We start from the raw sequence: 22,979 nt of genomic DNA, 5'->3' as shown, positions 1-22,979 counted from the left end.
GTTTTTCTCATAATTAAATTGGGGTTATGGGTTTTAGGGAGGAAGATCACAGAGTTAAAGTGCCATTCTCATCACGTCATGTCAGTAGTACATACTATCAACATGATCTTTCATTGTTGATGTTAACCTTGATCACCTTGATGAGATGGTGTTTGTCAGGTTTCTCCACTATAAAGTTACTCTCCCCCACCCCTCCCCTTCCATACTGTCCTTCTTGGAAAGGAAGTCATTATGCACAGTCTCATTCCCAGTGAGGAGCGATGTTCCATCTCCCTGAGGGCAGAGTATCAACACAAATTATTTGAAACTCTTCTGCATGGGAGATTTGTCTGTATTCTCCATTTATTTATGTATTGAATCATTTTTTTTTAAATAGCAGCACGGACTCAAAGATATTAATTGTATTGGAGAATGGTACTGGAAACCAAGATTGGGGCACTAGGTATGATCCTGGGATGTCATTACTTCTAGGCCCTCTCAGCTGAGACAGCAGAAAAACCTGTTTGTGTGTACTAACCTGTGTACATACACATATCTATAAATACTGTATTTCTGTATGTATCCACTTGTATCAATATTAGGCTAAACATGAGTTTACACTGATTTTTCTCCAACTCTAATCCATCACCCGTGGATCCTTCTGGGCTTCTCCCTTGCTTGTCTGTAACCTCCCGTTCCAACAGTGAGAAACCTGGCTTCCAACACTCACCATCCATTTACTTAATTGTTCAAGTCCAGTATACATAGATATCCGTGTCAGAATTGTTAACCCATACCATACCTCTGTGGGAAACAACTGTCGGTGAGAGGACGGTGCTTATGCACAGTTCTTTTTGCCTTTACTCACAAAATTTCCATTTATTTCCAAACTTATTTACCTTCTTCCCTCCCTTCATGGAGGTTGTTTACACATTTGTAATACAGTTACATTGCTTCATCACAGTCTGCACTCCATCCTGGGCTCCCTTGACCTCCTAAATGATTTTTTTCAATTTTGCGTACATTACGTACATCTCTTTCAGAGAGATTTGAAAGGAGGGACAGGTGAGGAGGTTGCCAGGGGAGGCGGAGAGTTACAAAACGGTTCAGAACTCTCAAAGAAAGATCGCTTGCTAGCAGAAATTTTTTCCTAAGCATCTCTCCTCCGGAGCCCCCATCCACCATTCCCACACTGCATGTGGGTCTCACTTCCAGAGGCAGCTGTCTCATGTTCAGTTCATGACACCTTCAGAAGCTCTGCTAATAACTGCAGATCGGAAAAGCATTCGGCCCATGGGGACCAATTTCTTTTTCCATCACCTGTGGCTTCTCAACATGAAATTAAAGGCAGCAGCAAGTAATTGAAGCTGGTGGCTCCTCCCAAAGTTCAGCTGCTGCCAAGGGACCTGACCTATGCCCACCTCCCCCCCCCCCCCCCCGTCACTCCCACCTCCCATCCTGGGATTGAGCAAACTACAGGATTGGCTTTTTCACAAACATGAGACTGACGTCACTCTGTCAGCGCTTGGCTAGGTCAGTTAGCTAAGGCTGAGTGAGCTGCCCTGCCTTGCCCAGTCCAGGCCACAACAGGGTCTGGTCTTTCCAGACCTAGGTCTGCCGGAAGGTGACCCTTTCAGCCAGAGCACAGCTCCATGACCCCCTTCTCAGGAAGCCTCTGGAGCTGGCCGAGCCAGGGGGCTCCCCCAGGCCTTGCCCGAAGTGCAGGGCTTGGAGAAGAATGTTGCCAGCCCTCTGTCCCAGCAGGACCATGAAAGCCTCCGCGAGCTGCCTCTGCCCTGGTGGATGGGGTTGGAGGGCAATGCTTTCCTCCCAGGAGAGAAGCCTACTGACTGTAGGTTCATGGGGGAAAAGGAAAAAGGGAGGGGATCCTCTCATGGTGCCCACATGGCCCTGACCAGGGTCACTGGTGACATTTCATAGTCACATGGACAAATTCAGGTGTGTAAAGAAAAAGGCAGTTTGGATTTGCTGAAGCTTTGGTTACAAGAGGTGAGGTGTCAAGGATATCATCACAGTTTTTGGCTTGAGCTAAGAAAGGATGGAGTCGCTGAGGTATTAGGAGGAGTACCTTTTGGGTGGAAATTGGGAGTGATAGTTTGGGAAGGAGGCAGTTGGATTTACGAGCCTGGAGGTCGGGGGAGAGGACCAGGCTGGAGATATAAACGTAGGAGGCATCAGCTGGCTCCGACATTCTTTCCTCAACTACTTCATACCTGGCAGAGGCCCCACTCCCCGTGATGTGTTGGATGCTCTCTCCCCTGGGTCCCCTACCACCTGCCCTCTCTCCCTGCAGAGTCGCAAGCTGGCAGGCAGGGTGTGGACCTCTGCCCCTATCAGCCGGGCTCCTGGGCCCACGAGCTCTCTCTGTGTTTGGGTCCCAAACAGAACACCCTCTGATAAGATGCCCCAGCCCACTCATGGGTGCCCACTCACACTGGCCAAGTGTCATGGAAGGAATGTGGGGGCAGCTGGGCCCGAATCACAAGACAGAAACACACAGGACACGTATGTCACTCCAGGAAGTGCCTTATGAAAGGGAGAAGCCCGAATAGGCAAAAGGCCACGGGGTGTGGGGATGGGGTAGGGGAGGGTGGGGTGGGCTCAGAGGAAACCGGCACTGGTGACTCAGCCTGCAGTTCTATTGGACGCAGCATGTGTTACCAGAGAAAACAAATTCCTCATGCAGGTTTATCTCCTGTGGAGGAGGGATAATCAGCAGCAGGAAGTGGCAGAGGAGGAAGGCCAGGAGCTCCTGCCCCAGCCCAAGGCTGGTGCCAAGGTCCGCTAGGCAGAGCAGACAGTGGTCCAGGAACACCTGCTCCCAGGATGGGGGCCTCTGGTGGCCCCGGGTAGGGGAGAGGCCCCATACTGCACAAGTCATATCAGGCCCAGCCCAGGTCACCTGGGGTGGGTGGCCACTAGGGAGGTGGAGAGTCCTGTGGAAACACTGAGGGGCAGAGGGGAGACAAGTTAAAGCAAATGTAGGCGCAGAATTTCTGAGGCACCGTGTGAAAATCTCCATGGTGACACTCTGAGCTTTGAGTGGGAAGTCTGTTACTCTTGACAGTATAGGGAAGCACAGCTCACATTAATGTGAATGGCGGTCCCCGGGTTTGTGTAGTGCACAACCTGCCCAACCATCCCTGGGGGCTCTGGGTGCAAGGTCCCAATTCTCCATCTATACGGTGGTAATTATGTTACAAGAGATAGGTTTCCATCCTCAGCAGGTACATTTGGGAGAACATATCCCTGGGAGCCACAAGTAACACTTACTAGGACCTGTTCACTAGAGCAAGTCACACCTTGACAATGGCCAAATGGGAACCACTCTTAGCTTTTCCTCTGCCCCTTCTTTTTTTTTTTTTGTTTTTTTTTTTTTGGCTGTACGCGGGCCTCTCACTGTTGTGGCCTCTCCCGTTGCGGAGCACTGGCTCCGGACGCACAGGCTCAGCGGCCATGGCTCACGGGCCCAGCCGCTCCGCGGCATGTGGGATCTTCCCGGACCGGGGCACGAACCCGTGGTCCCTGCATCGGCAGGCAGGCTCTCAACCACTGCGCCACCAGGGAAGCCCTCCTCTGCCCCTTCTTTCTTTTGCTCCAGTGGTTCTCACAGTGTGGTCCCCAGCCCAGCAACAGCAGCACCACCTGGGAACTTGGAGATACAAATTCTTGGGCCCTCCCAGGACCTAATGAATCAGAAATTCTGGGGTTGGGGCCCAGCCAGCTGTGTTTAACAGTTCTCCAGGGGATTCTGATGCCCTCTAGTTTGAGGGAGACCCACACAGCATGGAGACAGGAGGTTTTCTGCCTTAGAATCACCTGGGGAACTTTTAAAAATGCCCATGCCTGTGTCCCACCCCCAGAGATTCAGATTTCATTGGTCTGAAGTCCAGCCTGGGCAACAGGATTTTCAGCTGCCTGCCAGCCAAAAACTTGCTTTCTGAAGCACTAGAAAGTGGCTCAGTGTCACTGTCTGGGACCAGAGGGTCGGTCCTTGGGTGGAGGCTGTACCTGACATCTCATAAGTCTGCCCCTTACACCTGGGGAGGCAGCTCAGCAGACGGAGAGGTCCCTGGGCCCTGGGGTGCAGATCATGCAGATTCCATGGGCACCTTCCCCAGAGATCCTAATTCAGCAGGTCTAGAGTAGGACCTGGTGAGCATTGTCCCTGGAGATTTGGATGTGGAGTTGAGGAATCCCCTCTGAGAACCTCAGGTCACGAACACCAGGTTCTATTTCCATCTCCACCATTCACCAGCCACGTGTCCCCAGCAGGTCACTTCATCAACTGTCACTTCATCTATGACTGTCCTGGTCACCTCAGGGCTGTCCTGAGACCACATAGAGATGGTCGGTCAGGACTGACCATTGTGGGTGGTGGGACAGAGGTAAGGAATTGCTGGAGTGTCCCTCTGTCTGCCTGACAGTTGAGCTCGTGTGGGAGCCCTTAGTCAGAGTGCCTAGCTGGGTGGATAGAACCTTGGCTGAAAGAGCAGAATCAGGGTGGGTGGGTGTCTCTCCCAGCTCCTTGGGAATGGGTGGTGGGGTGTGCAGTGGGGGAAGGGGCAGGTCCTGAGGTCCTGGGAGCCACATCCAAGACCAAAATCCATGGGTAACCAAGGCGACTTCTTTTCCAATGGGCTCCACAACTGTTGGGACTTGGGGCTCCTGTGTTCCGCTGCCCCTGCCGACACCTGCCTCAGCCACTTAGCCTGATAGGAGTTCGTTTTCTCCCAGCACGAGGCCAGAAGCAGACCGGCTGGTGGAGCTGCGTGAGGGGACACCAGGGATACAGGATCCTTTGAATTCCGGGCTCTGTCATCCTCAGTCACCGGATGGCCACCCCCGGCCGGACTTCACTTCTGCATTCAGGCAGGAAGAGTAGGAAGCAGCCAGGAGACAGGGCGGTGACTGTGTCTGGAACCAGCCCGTCCCCAGCATGCCAGACCCCTGCCATGTGGAACTCATTGGTGAACTTGATCACAAGCAAGGCCCAGCTGCTGGGGAAGCTGGGGAGAGGGGCTGCCTGGAACAAAATACAGGGGTGAGGCTGGAGGAAGAGGTATCACGGGCTCCCGGGCTGGTGGCTCTCCTTGGCCATTTATTCCACAGCAGGGTCACTCAGACCCCCAGAGGCACAACAGGGCTTCCTGCTCCTCCGCACCCAATGCCCTGGCCCCCTAAAGCCCAGGACGCAACCCGAGGGTCCGTGCCATTGGATAAAGACACCGACTGGGAACAGCTCCCTTAGGCCATTATGGATGAGCCACGTGTCCTGGAACACATCCCTGTGCCCTGGAGCCTTGGTTTCCATGACTTTCCCTGCCTGCCCATTGGTGCTTCTACAAATCAAACGAGGAGATCATTGTGGGAACAGTGAAAGGGTGAAAAGTCTGGTCAAAGTGCCAGGCAATAAACCCTGCCTCGCTCTCTTCCATCCTCCAGAGTTTCTCACCATCTCTCCATCCCTGCTCAGGTGGGACTTGCATTCTCATCCTCCTCTCCTCTGTGGCTCCTGGCAGGCACCTGTGTCTCCCTCTCACAGTCCTGGCAGCCCGGCAGCCCGGCCCCTCTGGGCTGGGGTCTTGTCACTGCGGGCTCCACCCTGAGTGCCTGCCTCAGGCTCCACACGGTGGCCATGGCCTGGTTGCGCAGTGGTTGAGAGTCCGCCTGCCGATGCAGGGGAGATGGGTTCGTGGGGTCTGACCAAGAACCCTGTGGGGTCACAGGGGGTCTGACCTTGGTCGTGGCGGGCCTTCCTCATCAGCACTTCTTCACCTGTCAGGAGGAGATAATAATGGAGGCAAGGCAAGCAAAAGGCCCAGCACTCAGCAAACCTAAACAGCCCTCGAAATGCTTCATATCAAAATGCTTTTTCCCCCTTTTGAAAACAAGAATGGAGCGAGAATGGACAGGTCGAGAGAGGGAACAAGGTCACAGCTTCGGTGGCCAGGGAGGAGGAGAGACGGGAGGGAAATGAGGGTGCTCCCTGAAGGCACCAGGGCCGGGCCTCTGAGGGGCATCCGAGGGGAAGGGGTGGCTGAGGACGGGCCACTCCACTCAGCAGGCATGCGGTCAGGTGGGTGTTCGGAGCACTCTGCAGGTCGTACCTCTCAATGGCTGCCAGCCTCACAGGGGCGCAGGGAGGGAGGGGCTGTGGGCATGACAAGATCCCATTTATTAGGTATGAGGAGGGCACCCTAACATCTGGGCTGGGAATCTGGGTCACCGCTGCTGCCACCCACTCCTGGGGGCGACCTGGGGGCCATCCTGGGGACCCTGACCTCCTCATTGCAGCAGAGATGGTCCAGATGACCTTCATCAGACAGAACAGACCTGAAGGATGACCCCATCTCCCTAGCAAGCGCCTCTCTTCCCAGCCTGGGACTTTGCTGTTCGTTTTATGGCAGTTCGTCTTGAGAGTTTTCCTGCTTGTCACAGGGAAGTCAGGACCTTTCTACTAGGACAGGTGTCAACCTTGCTTTTTTGCATTCCTCTGACTTGGTGGGAAGAGAGGGCAGGCCGAGCCTGTGATCTGTGATCACACAACCAGAAAAAGGCTGCTCTAACAGTGAGGGGCTTTGGGGCTTTGATCTTAGCAAGGAGACGGCTGGAGGGGCATCGTCTGCTCCTTGTCTCCCAGCAGGTGGTGGTGGATTTGTTCTGAATGTGGCTTGTCCTTCCTGTGAGCTGCTGACCCCACTGGGGGAGAGAGGGTGCAGACTAAAGCAGCAGAGACTGGGTTTAGACACAGTGGGTAGTTTCTGACTACAAGGCAAAGACGACTAATCACCGGCAAATGTTGCAGAGAAGAGGAACGCAGGCTAGCGGTGGTCCTGGACCAGGGATTATTTTGATAAATTATTTCTAAAAATTTTAAAACCAATACCCTACATGGTACCATAACTCAAACACTACAGCAGTGGTTCTCCATGTGGTCCCTGGACCAGCTGATGCTCCTGGAGACTTGCTGAAAATGTACATTCAGGGGCCCACCCCAGACCTTCTGGATCAGCACTCTGGGGGTGGGCCTGGCAGGCTGTGTTTAAACAAGATCCTCAAGGAGATCCCGAGAATCCTGGAACACAGAGACGAGACAATGGAAGGTAAACGTCTTCCTGCTCTCCGTGTTCCTCCTCCCTTTCTCAGTTCATATCCTCACACAGATGAGAGCATATCCTTCTACACACCGCCCAGCACTTCACCTTTTCCCAGAATAAATGTCAATATATCCTAAATGACCCCTACTCCCACCCCAATGCCAGAATTTATGAATCAACCTCATTCCTTCTAACGGTTGCGTGGAATTCTGTTGCAGGGGCAGGGGGCGTAATTTGTCCAACCATCACCCTATCAGAGGCGTTTAGGCTGTCTCTAGGTTTTTACTGTTTTCAAAGGCTGGTGCAATGACATCTATCGGGGAGTCTGTTTGTGGGCAGATAGCTAGTGGTGGCATCGCTGAGAGGAATGAGATTTGCGATGCCAATTTTCTTTAGATCCTTCCAGACGCTAGACACCTATAAAACCTGTTCCATTAGTTTATACTCCCTCCCAAAATATAGAAAAATTTCCCTTTCCCACTCTTTCATCAGTACTGAACTTGTAAAACTTTTCCATTTTGCTGCTCTGATAGGTGAAAAAAATGGAGATTCAGAGTTTGACTTGCATTTCTTCAAGTGTTAGTATCCCTGGGTGATTCTTCATGTGTCAGTAGCCAGTTCTATTTTTTTCTGTGAGCTGTCTATTCATAGCTTTTCTTTCTTTTTCCCTCCCATTTTTCCTTTGGGTTATTAGACTTTTTCTTATTGATTCGGAAGAGCTCATTACATTTTAAGGAAAGTGGTTAATTGTCATATATTACACATGGTTTTCCCTGGTATTTCCTTTGTCTTTTGTCTGAAATTTTGTGCTTTGTGGTTGTTGTTGTTTTTATTATTATTGGCCATGAAGGAGTTTCCTTGTAGGATATTAAATATATCAGTCTTTTCTTTTAATGTTTCTGGATTTGTGTCATGCTTTAAAAAGCCTTTCCCATTTTGAGATTTTTAAAATATCCCCTATGTTTTCCTAAAGTCATTGGATAAGAGCCTGAGCTCCAGGGCTGGACAGCCTGGGTTCCAATCTCAGCTCTCCTGCTTCCTGAGTGACCCTCACTTTTATACTCTGTAAAGTGAGGATAGGGTGTGTGCTTCTCTCTGGGGTGCCTCCTCACATCTCAACCCAAAGAAGGTTTAAAGATAAACTAGAAAGATTGACTGGTGGCCTGCTGGAGAGGAGGCTGAACCTCACAGATCCACAGTCTCCCAACTCCAAGAATGAGGGGCTTTCCTTGGGCCTGGATACATGCTTGCTTCCTCCACCACTGACTCTCAGCCTAGAGGTGGGGGGTCCCCAGGAGAGGGCTGCAGGCTCTGCCCCTGAGATCGGCAAGCCCCAGAGGGACTGTGAGTCCCTGGAACCCTGTTCGGGGCTAAACTGGAAATTCATGTGTTGAAGTCCTAACCCCCAGGACCTCTGAATGTAGCCATATTTGGAGATAGACTCTTTAAAGAGTTAATTAAATTAAAATGAGGTCATTAAGTGGGTCCTAATCCAATTTGACTGGTGTCCTTATCAGAAGAGGAAATTTGGACACAGTCACAGACAAAGGGAGACACCATGAAGACACAGGGAGAAGACAGCCATCTACAAGCCAAGGAGAGAGGCCTGGAGCAGACACTTCCCTCCCAGCCCTGAGAGGGGACCAACCCTGCCGATGCCTCAGTCATGGACTTCCAGCCTCTAGAACTGGGAGAAGACAGACGTCTGTCATTTGAGGCCCCGGTGGTGTTTTATGACCTCAGCCCCCGCAGACGAAGGCAGGGGCTCTGAAGGGCCTGCTTTGGGCAGTCCAGTTCAGTCCTCCGACTCTTTGGGCCCCACATGAGGGTGGGGTTACCTCGGTGGCTTGTCTACCCCTTACCTGCTGCTGAAGACAATGACCCAACTTCAGACAGCTGCTCTTGCTGCTCTCCCCTCCCCCCACCGAATGATCTGAAAGATAATATGTGAGGCTTTGGGTCTGGACTGAGATCAAAGCCAAAGGACAGGTGCTCAGGCACAGCGTGAGGGCCTGTCCTTCACCAAGCAAGGGCGGGGACGCCCACGTGGGACTCCCGAAAGGCCCCACAGACCCCCAGGGGCCTGGAGACAGCTGCACAAGATCAGATGTAGGGGTGCAGGAAGCCAGTAGCCCCCCGGGTCCCATGCTGGATGGGCAGCACAGAAGGGTGGCTGGAGGTTAATGTGGGGGAGGGGTGATGGGGCAGAGACAGCCTTGTCCTGGCGCCGACACTTCCAGTCTTCCTGGCCTGCAGGGCTCCTGTGGACGGTGGGCATGTCCTGCGCACCCTGAGAATGCTCTTGGGTGCCCCTTCCTCTGTCCCCAACCCTGACCCCAGAGTGGGAGCAAACCAAACCAAGGGAAAGGCAGGCACTGGCAGGGCAATCTGGGAAGGCTGGGTTGTGTCTTCAAGGGTGGTGACTGGAGTCCCCGTGCTGGAGGAGTGACAGATCTCAGTGGAGGACAGACCTGCCAACCAAATTCAGGAGATAGCCCTGTGTGGACTGTCAGTGCTTCCCTTTACTGCTTCTGTGACCCCCGGCAGAGACAGAGGTTCTCCATACAGGGAAGGGCAGGGGGCTCAAGGGCTTCCATGGAATGAGGGCCCTTCCCCTCTGAGACACCCGGACCTCGGCCTGGGTGGGGATCCTCCCCTGGCCTTGAGGGCCTGGGGAGTCCCCACCCACCACCGCAGGCTGAGCTGGGGGTGGGGTGCGCGGCGGGGGGGTGCACCCTCCTCCTGTGATTTGGCCCCGAGGCCAGGGCTGGCCCAGGTGTTGTCCCCCACCCATCTATGCCCACTGTGGAGGCTGTCTCCAGCTGCCAATGAGTGGCTCCCAGCAGCTGCCCTGGCCTGGCCAGGTGTGGGTGGCCCGGGGCTGGCAGACAGCTGGGCAGGCTGAGCGCCACTTGTGAGGGGTAATAACCCAGTGCAGCAGGATAATCGCCCATTCCCGGGAGGCAGATGTGATCTCATTAGCGATCGTACATCAATTTGGGGGAGGACTCTGTGCTCCCTGGGGCTGGGGGAGGTGCTCAAAGCCAGAGAAGATGCCCCGTCTGCTCCAGATGCAAACAGAACCAAGCTCCAGATTTTGGGGAAATAAAGGGAGAATTGGTGGGGAGACTGGGCATGCTTCACAGGACAGGAGGAGACTGGCTGGGCGGTGCTCCCTGGGCTGGTAGGCCACGCCTGGCTCCTCCGCAGCCGTGCTGACCCCCACCTGTGTGTCAGTGCTCAGGCTGCGTGCCCACCCGAATGGCCCTCCTCTGCCAGGAAGAGCGCTCATCCAGGCCATCTTGTCATCCTCTCTCTTTCCCCTGAGCTCCTGTGGGGCTGTCACCTGTACCATGGGAATGGGAAGGGAAGAACTGCCAATACCTCATGGCACAGGGGAAGCCTCTAAACTAGGTTATATGGTGGTCCATGTCTGCTGCTTGGCTGAATTCTGCTCTCCTAATCTCTTTCCTCTATCCCGGGGTTTACTACCCTTTTTCTGAAGCATGGCCACTTTTGAGAACCTGGTAGAAGCTATCAACCTCTTCCAAGATAAACATATGTAAAAATAAAATGTTGTCTTCAGTATCTAGGAGTGCGTGGATCCTCCGAAGTCCATCCATGGATCTTCCAAGCCAGTGGTTTCCATAGTGTGCATCAGAATCATTTGGGACTTGTCCAAAACACAGATGTCCAGGCTCTACCAGCTGATCTGGGGCAGGACTGAGCAATCTATGCTCTGGCCCAGGTCCCAGGTTGTTCTGATGCAGGTTCCAGAACCACACTTTGAGAAACACAGCTGGAGGAGTCCATGGTGCGCAGGTGAGGGCCCTGCTCCAAACCCATCTCCATTTGCTGTGGCTCCAGATACACAGGTCTTGACATCCCAAAGGAAGCTGCAAGCTCCCTGGCAAAAGGAATGGCATTTTAAATATCTCCGCATCCAACCCCAATGACACAAGACCTCATCTGGTTAGGTCTCATTGATTGTCAAAACTCCTTAAGGTTCCCCAAGGAGAACTGGAGAAGTGGAGAAGATCTACAGCCCAGTCAATATGGGGAGAACTTATTACTTCTTCTACCACCAGGGGGTCAAGGAACATTGCCTTGTTGTGATATGGCGGGATTCCATCCCCTCTCCTCCCTTCTTCCACCATTGTGGGCACTGAGTCACTGGGGTCCATCTCCAGGAGAAGGGTCCTTGCATAGGTAGAAATCATGACCAGGGCTCCTGACTTTCCAACCCAGGATCCAGTGGCTGGTGCAAGCTGCTGGTTGGGGGACTGTGTGTGTGTTGGCATTGTTATACCTCTGTATTAGCTAGTTTGAATTTGGAATTCTACTCTGACTAACTTTTACTCTAATTAGAACAGTAGGGTTTGTTCCTAATCTGCAACCATTTAATCTTCTGTCTCATTAATTGTACAAAGGTCTTTATGAATATGTAGATTGAAAAGGGAATAAAAGATTATTTGACCTTGAAGAAACACATATAAAATAGGTGTACACTCTCCCAGCCTCCTGCTTCCTTTTATCATGCAGATGCAAAAACCGGTCTGGCTCCAAATCAGGCTATTGTAAGTTATCAGCAATCTTGAAGCCAATTAGGTTACAGCATTCTGATGAGCCATAGAAGTTTAATAATTAGTATCATATTTATATGCGAGCTGCTTGCTATGAATTTGCATGTAAATAAAAATGTAGTTATCAAAACCAGCTAGAAACAGCCCACTGATGAAAAATCTCAAAAAGGTCCAACGTGAAAAAGGAAAATGCCTGTGAATGAAAAGGTTAAGTGTTGCCAGTGTGAAGTTGAGTCCTTTATGAAGAACACTCGTTTCAGGGGTAAATGGCCTTTTGAATAGACCTCACTTCTTCCCATTTAGAAATACTGGTTAGATGGTTAGGATCCTGGCCCTGCCACCAACCAGCTGGGACCTCCCTGAGTCTCAATCTCCGTGTCTATAAAATGGGGGAAGATCCCACCTTCCCCACAGGCCTGTGAGGCTTAGGTTAAATAAGACTGAACGTGGAGCTCCTGGTACACAGACTGCCCATAAAATATCCATTTTAAAATTTCCTTTCTTCCCTCTGACAACCTACATGGAAGACTAGGGAGCAAATATTTTCTGAGCAGCCAAATTGACCCACAGAGAGAAATCTGTCCCTGTTTCCAAGGAGAATGGGAGAAATAGCAAACCTATTTAGCAAACCACTGGCTTGCTCTGCACCAAGTGGGGTACATAAGTCAGAGCTAGTGGTTTGCTGGGTTTGGACCTGATGTGTTAATAGCCTCCCTTTCACTTTCAGAGCACCCCAGTTTAAACCATAAATTATACAGTCACTGTGTCAGGGCTGAGTTGCTCAGGACACCTAGGAAAGTCTTTAGAGGCTGCACTGGAGAAGAGGACAGGATAGAAGGAGCTGCTGATGGGGAGAGAGGGACATGGTTCCTGAGGAATTGTGTTGTGCTTCTGTTGAATGCTGGGTGGCATCTCCTCTGGATCCCCCAAAGTCTTCAATAGGTTACCCCTTTTTATTAGCCTGCTGTGAAGTTAGGTCTCTCTGAGGAATATGAGGATTACTGAGGATGGCCCCAGGGTGGGGACATGGAAAGAAGATGAGGGCCACTTGTGGGAGCCCACACCTTCGGTTATACTTACGCCTGGTGTTCAATCAATACTTCCAGTGATGGCTGTACTGGGTGTTAAAACCCAGTCATTCTTCCAGACCATGGCCCAATTACCACTGCTGGTGCCCCAGCCCTTTTCCAGGGCCCCTCCGAGGTACCCAGCATCTAAAGAATTAACACTTGCCCTTCCCTAGGATGTGGGCTCCAGGATCCAACACAGCCCACTCTCTGCCATGTCTTCTGATTGGGTGTTGCTCCTCCAGTTACCGGGTTAAATGTTCTGATGTCAAATGTCTTATTGCCTATGTCTGCACCAAGCTCAAGGTTCATCTTTAAAGTAAAATTACTGATGACATCTGTCCTGGAGAAGATTCAGCCGCATCACCCTCCAAAGAGGAACCACATGCACCCTTTTCCAACTTGGTCCAGTAAGTATTTAAGCAAATATCTCGAAGGGGAGAGTTGGCCACCAAAGCACGCACTGTCCTGCTCATGATTTTAGGTGCCCGGGGTGTCAGAGCCGGTGGGATGAGGCCACGGCCTGGGGAGCAGAGTGTTTTCCTGGCTAGCATGGGGCGTGATATTTGGCTCCTGGCCTTTGACATAGTTTACTAATCCTTTCCATGCCAGGAGTCTGCGAGGAAAGGCATGTGTGGCGAAGATGGGGTGAGGGGGGGAGTTTCTCTGCTTGCCCTTTCCTGAAACAGAAGAGGGGGATACATGACTACTATTGATTTTAATCTTTACACGTGTAGCACATGAGAGCTGAGCCATTTTAATAGTTAATCAGCAGTTTTCAGATGACATATTTCACATTCCTTTCTGTATGCAAACGCCAGTGAGAGAACTGCAAAAAGATCAACTCCATAGATGCTTGAGTGATGGAAAAAATAGTGACACAGTTTTTCCATTGCAAATCAAAAAGATATGATCTTATGTTAGTACAGGGAAATGTTTATGAGAAGTGATATTAAGGGGGGCAAAACAAAAGTTGGCATGTATACACTAATTAAAATGGGTAGAAACAGCTCTAAATACATCAACAAAGATCAGATGGAATCTCAAAGCTATGCCACTGGCTGGACTTTCTTCTGAATGCAAAGTTAAGTTTTGAATTGCTCTTATAAATATTAATTAGTGATCTGGACCTATAGTTCCAGGAGGAAGGTGGTATTCCCAAGGGCTCTCCAAGTGTTTTGCAGACATCTGGTGACAGGCCCTCTCCCAGGACAGACACCGAGGCCACCTCCCCTGATGTTGTGAGTGACCCATCTGAAGGTGACCTCAGCTGGGAGGGTTGGGAATGCTCTCCAAGATAGGAGGGTGAGAGGAGGAAGCAGAACAGGGCAACCTGTAAGCTCCAGCCCGTGCATGAAACATACCCAAGGGCAAGGGACAAATGTGCCCAAGGGGGCATGATCTGTGTCTGGCTGGACAAAAGGCACCGGTCCTTGTGTTGGCCTCCAGGGAGTAAATAAAGGGCTTGGGGATGGGGTGGGAGTGAGGCTGCACCCAACTCCACTTCGTACTGTTTGGATTAAAAAATAGCATGCAAGCATTTCCTATTCCAAAAACAAACTTATTATTTTAAATATTTAAATGGGCCTCATTGGCGCACACAGCCAGACTCCAAACAAGATGCCCTTAGAACGTTTAAACCCTGTCCACTCCTTTGGGTTCCCAGCTCGATTCCCTCCCTCACCATTCCCCACCCCCACCCCACGGTAATGGCAGCTCCATCTGCAGTGGTTCATTGCATAGGGAGACAGTGTCTCAAAAGATTCATCCTTTTCCTTTCCTCATCCTCACACCCTACCTTTTCCCTAGTGGTCAGTCAGAGGCTGCCGGACCCTCATTGCTTTCAGAAGAAGGAAAGTTATAGTGGGAATGAAAACAGCAACAAACAGCCAACGTGCTAAAAAAATAATCCAAGATAGCTTTTTGCAATCAAAAAGGAAGCCCAAGATAAGCATAGAGTTTGTATCTTAATAATAGTATAGAGGGAAGACAAAACATCCCCTTCCCCTAACCTAGGAGGGGCATGTGGGCTGGGGGCTAGGGATGGAGACTAGAGAAGAGAAGAGGTCTGAGGTAGAGTTGCCAGATAAAATATAGGAAGTTGGTTTAAAACTGATTTTCAGATAAACAATGAATAGTTTTTAGGTGTAAGTATGTCTCAGATACTGCATGGTGTTGCTGCAGACAAAGAAACCTGCACAAAGGTTTTGGGTGGGGCTGGACCAAGGTGATTCCTCACCTCCCAGCTGCAATGATATCCCAGACGCTTGTCCACAAGCGACTGGCTTCTCCCTGGTATTAGAAACCATCATCCCAATGTTCTCATTTTAGGCAAGAAAATCCTGAGACCAGAGGGCTTGAACGAATCGCCCAGTCTCTTTAGCTGCCCACCCGGTCAGTGGCAGGTCTGGATGCCCACTGAGACCAAGAGCTCCTGCTGTGGCCTCGGGAGGATGCGGAAGGCTGGGGGATGCAGCCGCACTGCCTGCACCTGACTTCAACTTGGGACCTCAGGCTCCTTGCCGCTCAGATGAAGACACTGGACATGTAACTGCCTTGCCCTGTGTGTAACAGTGATAGGCTCTTTGTACTCTTTCACCTTTGGAAGCATCACTCATGGAGACATTCAAATCTCTGCTGGAACTGAGGTAGATGCCAATCCCTATGATGTAATCATGGGACCACGACCAGCAATATCTACATCACGAACCCACCCACTCAGGGTGTTGAATCCCCAAGTCAAAATGCCACCTGCCTGGGACAGATGCCTCCCGACATATTCCTTGTGGGCCTGCTTCCAAATTGGATCTCAAGAAAGCAGAGAAATGGAGGAAGAACCAAGTCTGGGAGTGGGCACTAGGATGAATCCATTTTACCCATGCATGAAACGAGGCATTGAGAGACCAAGTACTCTGCCTATGGTCACCCTGAGCTTCAGCAGAAGAGCCACAAGTTGCACCCATGCAGTCTGACCCCAGATCCTGGGTGCTGAATAACTTTCTGTTCTTCGTCTTTCTGGATGATCTCAACGGTGCCTGTGTGATGCCACAGTCCACGGCTGTCTGCTCTGGTCTCCCAGCTGCTAGGTGGGAGATGTGATTCCCAGGATGTGATTCCCCACTGCAGTATTGTGGAGGAACCCTCCACTCCCCATGCCCAGCCACCCCAAGTGGCAGCATTTGAGCACAAAGCTGTGCACCCTTCCACTTTCTCAGGTCTGGAAGGAGCCTTCTGAACCAAGCAGATGTAGCTGTACGGCAGCAAAGACAGGCAAATTCAGAACAAGAGCAAGCTACAAAGATGCATCACTGAGACTCTGTGCAAATGTATGCTGGGGACTATTTCAACCTCTCTTTTATAGATGGGAAAATTGAGGCAGAATGTGCTTGAAACGCTTGCCCAAGCTCACGCAGCAGACAAAAGAGCTGGGGTGGAACCCAGCTGGCTTGAAGCTCTACCCATGGGCCAGCAGCAATGCCATCACCTGGGAGCTTGCTAGAAATGCAGAGCTTCTGATCCCTCCTCAACTCCTCGATCACCTTCTGCTTCTAACAAGGTCCCAGGTAGTTCATCTGCACATTCCAGTTTGAGAAGTGCGCCCCAGAAATCAGTCTTATGTTCCATCTGGGCTTATTGGACCATGAAGCCGACGTCAGGAGCATGGCTGGCAGGAATCTTTTTGCTTAGTGCTATATTTACAGCACCTAGAACAAGGCCTGGCATATAGTAGACACTCAATAAATGTTTACTGAGTGAATGAATAAATGAACGAATGAATTTGGGTATGTCTGGTTTAGGCTCTAGGCTCAGAATTACCTCGAAGACCTTCTCCCATATCACCATGGGGTTTCTGCCAGGGCTGGGGCCCCTCCTTCCTGGGCTGTCTTGTTGGAAGGTGCCTCCGTTGTGGGGATTACACATTGTTTGGGATTATCTGCTTCCTTCATTAGTGGGGGTAATCAGCAGTGGCAACATCGGCCCAATGTTGAATAAAATCACAAAAATTCCCGAAATCTCCCAGGAAGCAGCCTGTCTCCCAGCGACGTTCTTCATTTCTTCCATTTGTTCATTAAACCTTCCCCATCTTGGGCTGTTGTTCCACCGCTCACATATCTCAGCTCTTTCACATAACTGAGAGTTATTTCAGCAACATTTCTCCAGCGTCTGCGAAGGGTTTTATTTTTGTTCAGTGAAAAGCCTTCAAAGCCCTCTCTCTGAGCTTTGAGTTTGGCGTGGACAGAGTGAATCATTTAATGGGAATTGTTATGTTTTTTCAAGGAGGAATTATTCTCAGCAAAGTCTAGGACTGGCCCGAAGGAGACAGCCAGACATCTCCAGTTAGAACGAGCCTCCTGCTGTTCCCGGGTAAATCAAAGAGGAACAGGCAGCTCCTGGCCCCCGCCAGCCCATGAAAGGCCTGACCCCAGCCTTTCATGTGCAGCGGCCACAGGGAGGAGAGAAAGCACAAAACCAGAACAAACCCCCCAAAGTAAAGGCTTAAAATGAAACCATTTCACAAGGACAATACTCTGTTCTTTAAACTCTACCGAAGAACAAATGGGTGTCTTTTTTTCAGTGGAAAGACTGGATTCGGGCTTTCATCCTCAGAGGCCTTTATTTTGGGTACCTCCCCCACCTTCACTCCTTTCATTATTTCAGAACTTCTTAGAGGCTGGGGTGGGGGGCTGGGGAGGTGGACAAGAGCCTCCAACCCGCCCCAGGTGGGGACCCACGGCCTGGGTCTGGGGACATGGGTGTTGGGCCAGCTCAGGTTTGGGGAATAATGAAGGGTCTACCTTTATATCTGCGCAGTCAGTCAGGAGAAGATAAAGTCAGGGAAATCACAGCGCCAGTACCCTCTCCATCCCCAAAGCGGGGAGCTGCCCTGCTGTCTGCGTTACAGCGTACGTTCACAGGGAGAGTCATCACACAGCTGGTGCAGCTGGGTGGAAATCTGGATGTTAAAATAAAATACTGTCATGCAGTGCCCCTGGGCCCCTGCACAGTGTGTGGAGCTGGAGGGCGGCCGGGCAGCCTGCATTAGCCACCTGACCCTTCCAGGCAGCCCAGAGGCCCAGGATGACTCAGGAAAAAGTCTCAGGGGTTCAGGGTTAGACGCTGCTGATGGCTCCAGTGAGAAAGCACTCACACTTGGCTAAACGTGCTTCAAGAGGCGAGAGGAAGCCAAACCCAAGTTTCAAGTCTCAGTGCAAGGTTGCTATTTTCTTAGGAACATGCCTTTATAAGCAGTGACGGACGGACAGGCCCCATTGTGGCCCCTGGCCTCAGGGACCCAGTGCTGAAACTACTCTTCATCCACACCTTCTCACCTCCTGACTCCAGACCTTGGGGAACCTTCTCTGCAGAAAGTCATCCCAGCTGGAGGAGACAGGAAAGCGCAGCTTCTGGTGAGAGCCCAGGCTGCAGGCTGGCTGCTGTCCTGCTCCACCCGGCAAGGCGCAGATGCCAGGTGCTCCCATGACCAGCGAGGCACAGGGAACAGGAGGCAGAACCAGTGGTCATGTGGGTGCATAGGGAGGGGCCCGGGAAACTGAGCCGGTGGGGGAGGGGGAGGGGCCACCCTGATGGCTCTGTGGGGTCTCTGGCCCTGAGGACACCCTCCTGCTTGGCAGTGGCCGATCTCACCTCCCTCCCTGGTCATCCAGGGCTGGGACCCAGGGGCTGCCCGGGCAGCAGTGGGGCTGATCTCTTCATCCAGCTCTGCTTCCTGTAAATGTCCCCCTCCCATGGGCGGTGGTCTCACCTTGCTGCCCAATGCCCAGGCCATCCAAAGCAGAGCCCTGGCATGGGGCACGTGAGGTGGGCAACATGGAAAAGCCAGTGGGTCTTGCTCTCCAAACCTGGCAGGCCGCCATCCTGGGAAGATGCAGAGAAGGTGGATATAGGGAGGGGCTGGGGAGGGAGAGCTAAGCTGATGGGCAACGAGCAGGGTTGAAACCCCTTTACTGAGAGCTGACTCACACCACACAGGGCTCATGGACTCACACTCCCGCCCTCGTGTGGGCCTCAGTCTCCTGCTGCAGACAAGCTCTCCCGGGAGCAGGGGACGGGGGAGACTTAGGAGGCATACTGCCCTCGGCCTTTAGCTCCTACAGTCCTAGCCTAGTGCTGGGGATAAGATACCAGGGAAGGACTCTGTTCGTATGTACTCATGCTGCAGGGGGTGGGGTTGTCTGGGATGGCAGAACCCCAGAACCACTCTGTGGGGAAGAAGGCAATTCCCAAAGACAGTGGTGCTGAGCTGGCCCAAGCGCCAGTGTCCCCACATGGCCTATGACTTGACAACCTCCATGAAGGTGGCCCCGGCACACAGCCCCTCTCCCCACTCCCCAGGGCCAAGTGCAGCATGTTCCTCCTGGCACTGAGCAAATGCTAACGGGGCTTGGGCAGGAGGCAGAGTGCAGGGCTGCAGAGGTTAGGCTGGGGTCACTGAGAGACCTTCCGGTGCTATCTTCCTATTTTACACCCAAGGAAAGGGGGACCCAGAGAAGTTACACGTGTCCCTGTGGTCACGCTCAAGTTAGTCTCAGAGGCTCATCCTGCTGCAGCTCAATGTAGCAGAAGGCGTGTTGGGCCCTCCTATGTACAGGGAAGAGGGAGTTTGCAAAGTGAGGGGACAGACGGAATTGGGTCTTCCTCATGGGAGGGGCAGCGTCCTGAGGTTGCGCGCGCAGGGAAGGCTCCCAGAAGCAGTGGGCCTTGCCGTGGAACGTGAGAGATGGATCAGATTTTATCAGCTTGAGATGGCAGAGGGGTCCCAGGTGGGGGCAGGAAGTGGGGGCAGCCTGAGCTACAGACTGTAAGTCCCTACTGGCCCCAGCTGGTTCCCTTTTCCTTGGAAGCACTGATCAAAGGTGAAATCAAATCTGCTATCGTTCCCTGTCTGGCTACCCTGTGGGGCTCTCAGCCCCAGGAGGGCAGCATCTGGTCCAGTGCCCAGCGCAGTGCCTGCCTACCACAACAACTGATGGACAGTGGACAGAGCAAACCTGAATCAAGAGAGCCAGAGGAGCCTGGGAGGGGTGGGGTGATGTCACTCAGGCTTTAAGTGGCCCTGAGGCGCTTCTGTGCCCTAATGCTCCCTGTAGATCTGGGCGCCAAGCCCGGGTCACCCTCTAACCTATGCATGTCTTTGGGGGATTTAACAGTCCTGAAAGTCAGCTTCCTCTTCTTTTAGGCAATGGAAACAGCAGGCTCTGGTCATCTGCACAAGGAGACTAAACGTGGGCTCCACTTCTCTGAGGCCCTGAAGTCTGGGAAGAAGAACAGAACATACCTCTTACCGAGTCGCTTTGGGCGTACCACTTACCTGTAAAATGAGACAGTATGCAGGATTTATCCATTTTTCTTCTCTCTCTTTTTTTAAAGCAGCAAGAATTCAGTGAACTTTCATTCAGAATTCCAATATATAAAAGAGACAAGAGCAGAGCTGCCTGGCTGAAGTTGGGGTGTGCGGGAAGGGGGATTGGGCACGGGGCAGGAAGCCTGCCAGGTTGGCCTCCACCTTGCCCTGGTGGCTGCCTCCACGACCCTCCATGGAGCCGCAGGGTGCTGTGTACCCCAGCTTGAACATCAATCTGAAGGCCTAGAACTCTCTGGAACCAATTCAAATGTGGCAAATAGAGCTTCTAGCAGGAAGCCTGACGCTCCCGCTCCCTTGTGCAGGCCTCTGCAGGTACCTGGAGCAGCGGCCCCTGGGTGTCATCCATGGAGGGTGGGGCCTAGTGGAGACAAAGGCCCGGCAGGCCTGGGCCAACATGGGGAGGGCTGGATCCAGCCCCAAGGAGGCCCCTGGGCTGCTGGGTTCCCACGTTCTCTGCATCCCTGTCCCCGGGCTCCGCCCCTGTCATCCCCCAACACATAGGTGGCTGCTGTCTTACTGCCGCCTCCCCCGACACGTCCCCGCAGCTGGCACACCCTGCAATTATGGTTGCTGTTTCCCTGGCTTTCCATCCTGCCTGCCTCTCCTCCCCACTCTCTGCGGCTAATTGCTGGGTTTGCCCTTCACCGTTTCTGCGCAGTAATGCTAAGTCCCGTCCCCCTCAGCCACAGGGCCTGTCTGTTTCAGTAGGTGCAGAGAAAAAAAGAAATCAAGATGGTTTCAGCAAAGCATTTCCCTTAGCCTGGGAGAAGGGGGCATCTGTGAGCAGGTCACCAGCGCTTCTCACACTGGAACCAGAACTTGAATGACCCTGGGATTTTGCTAAAATGTAGACTCTGGTTCTCCAGGTCCAGTGCAGGGCTGGAGACTTCGTGTGTCTGACAGTAATCTGCAGGCCTTGGTGTGAGGACAAAGGTGCCAGGAAGAGCACAGTGGGAGGTGGGGAGCCAGGACTGGCCAGGCGCTGGGAGCAGGTTCCCCCACCCATGCCTGCAACCTGAGCTGAACTGGGGGTTCAAGCCCGGGGACTCTCGGGTTTCGGTGAAGACCATGAAGGGGGTGCACTCGATTCTAGCCCAAGGCAGATGCTGCCAGGAGGGCTCTAGGAGAGATGGGGACCCTGGGGTCCCCCCTTCCCTCCCTAGTGAGAAAGTGTCACCCTCTCCTGAGAAATGGATCCTTCTGACAAATTCTTTCCAGAAGTATTTATTGAGTGTCTGTGGCATTCCAGGCACAGTTTAGGTTCTGAGGATATAGAGTAAACAAAAGAGACCACGTGACTCCCTCCTGATGTTTCTGTTCTCTTGCTAGTGGGGGTGGGGAGAGATGCTGAAGAAGATAAATAAGTAAAATACAAAGTGTATTTCTGGCAATGAAGGCACAGAGCAAAATAAAGCAGAGAGAGAGTGTGGATCCAGGCAGGTGTGCGGGGGTGGGGGTGGGGGTGGTGCTATTTTAAATCGGGTGCCCAGGAGGCCATCCAGGGATCCCAGGTGGACTCTTAGAGGATGGATTGTTTGTAAGCCAAAGGTATAAGTTCTTTTAAAAATTGAAAAGCTGTAATTTCTGAGTGTGTGACAAAAACATGAACCCTTTGTGACAGTCTGTCACCCTTACTTGGCCACTGGGGTCTGCATGGTGGCCGCTGTGGAGTATGGAGGAGGGGCGGTGGTCAGGCTGTCGCCGGGCTGGCTAACTGGTCATCAGGATGCTAGCAGGGGCAGGGATAGGAGATCAGCTCTGGGCTGGGTGCTTGGAATCTGTGTGTTATTTAGTGTTCCCCAGCATCTGGGGGGCTGTCCCCTCGGCAACGGGGTGCCTTCCTGGTTCTCTGCCTGTTCTAGGGGAAGGAAGATGGAGACTCTCACGGGCTCCTGCCCGCTCCAGCCACGGGGAGTGGCCGTGCATGGCCATCTTCCTGATGACTCTGTTGAGTCCCTGCCCTGGAGAGGTTACCAAGAACCCCCCAGAGCCCAGCGAGGAGCCAGGTGGAGCCCCAGCACGTCCTGCTCGTGGGGGAGAGACAGATTGAGCCACAACAGCTCTGATGTTCCAAATTTTCCATTTCAACTGAAATCCTAGGGGCTCAATCTGGCCATCATGTGGCAAAGGAGCCTCTTCCCCGGCCATGCTGTCCCACAAGGGGGGGCTTCCCTGCCTCGCCAGGACCTGCCCTGCGTGCGGCCTCTTGCAGCCTCTGCCCTGAGTCAGGTTTAACCCAGGACGGAGGTGGGAGCAGAGTGAGAGGAACCAAACCAGGTAGCTGTAGAAGTAGCTTCCAGGGGGTGAGGGGCATGGTTTCCTGAAGGCCGAGCACCCACACTGGGCTGGGCTCTTCCACCCTCTCAGGTCAAGGTGATTTCTCAAATACAGGTTCACTTGCTTTCCCCAGAGTCAGACCTGCGTTCAGTGACGCTCTCGCCCATCCCAGCCTCTGTTTCCTCTCACCGTTCTCCACTTAGCAGCTGGGAGGGGCAGCAATGTCCTGCTGGCCATGGCCCCATGAGAAGGGGGGACTGACCAGAGTGTCTCTGTGCCTGGTACATGTCCCTCTGGGCTCCCCAGCCAGCTTCCAGGCTCTGTGTGAGCAGCCCCCCCACCCCCTCCCCCCACCCCCTACCCCCGCCAACCACGGGACACAAACCAGCTCCAGGCATGAGTGTGGCCGAGATGACCTCTTATTGGGTACCCTCCCTGTTACAGCCCCTGGTCCGCTTCCAAGTGAAGAGACCCTGGAGGGACCTGTCTTGAGTGAGGAGCCCACCCTGGGCCAAACCAATGTTTCCAGAATCCTTGGTTGTGTCACATCCTTAGCCTATATGGTGGC

The sequence above is a fragment of the Phocoena sinus genome, chromosome 2 (assembly GCF_008692025.1).
Source record: "Phocoena sinus isolate mPhoSin1 chromosome 2, mPhoSin1.pri, whole genome shotgun sequence".
NCBI classification, from domain to species: domain Eukaryota; kingdom Metazoa; phylum Chordata; class Mammalia; order Artiodactyla; family Phocoenidae; genus Phocoena; species Phocoena sinus.
The sequence above is the reverse complement of the archived record's forward strand: the minus strand, read 5'-3'. Positions refer to the sequence as shown.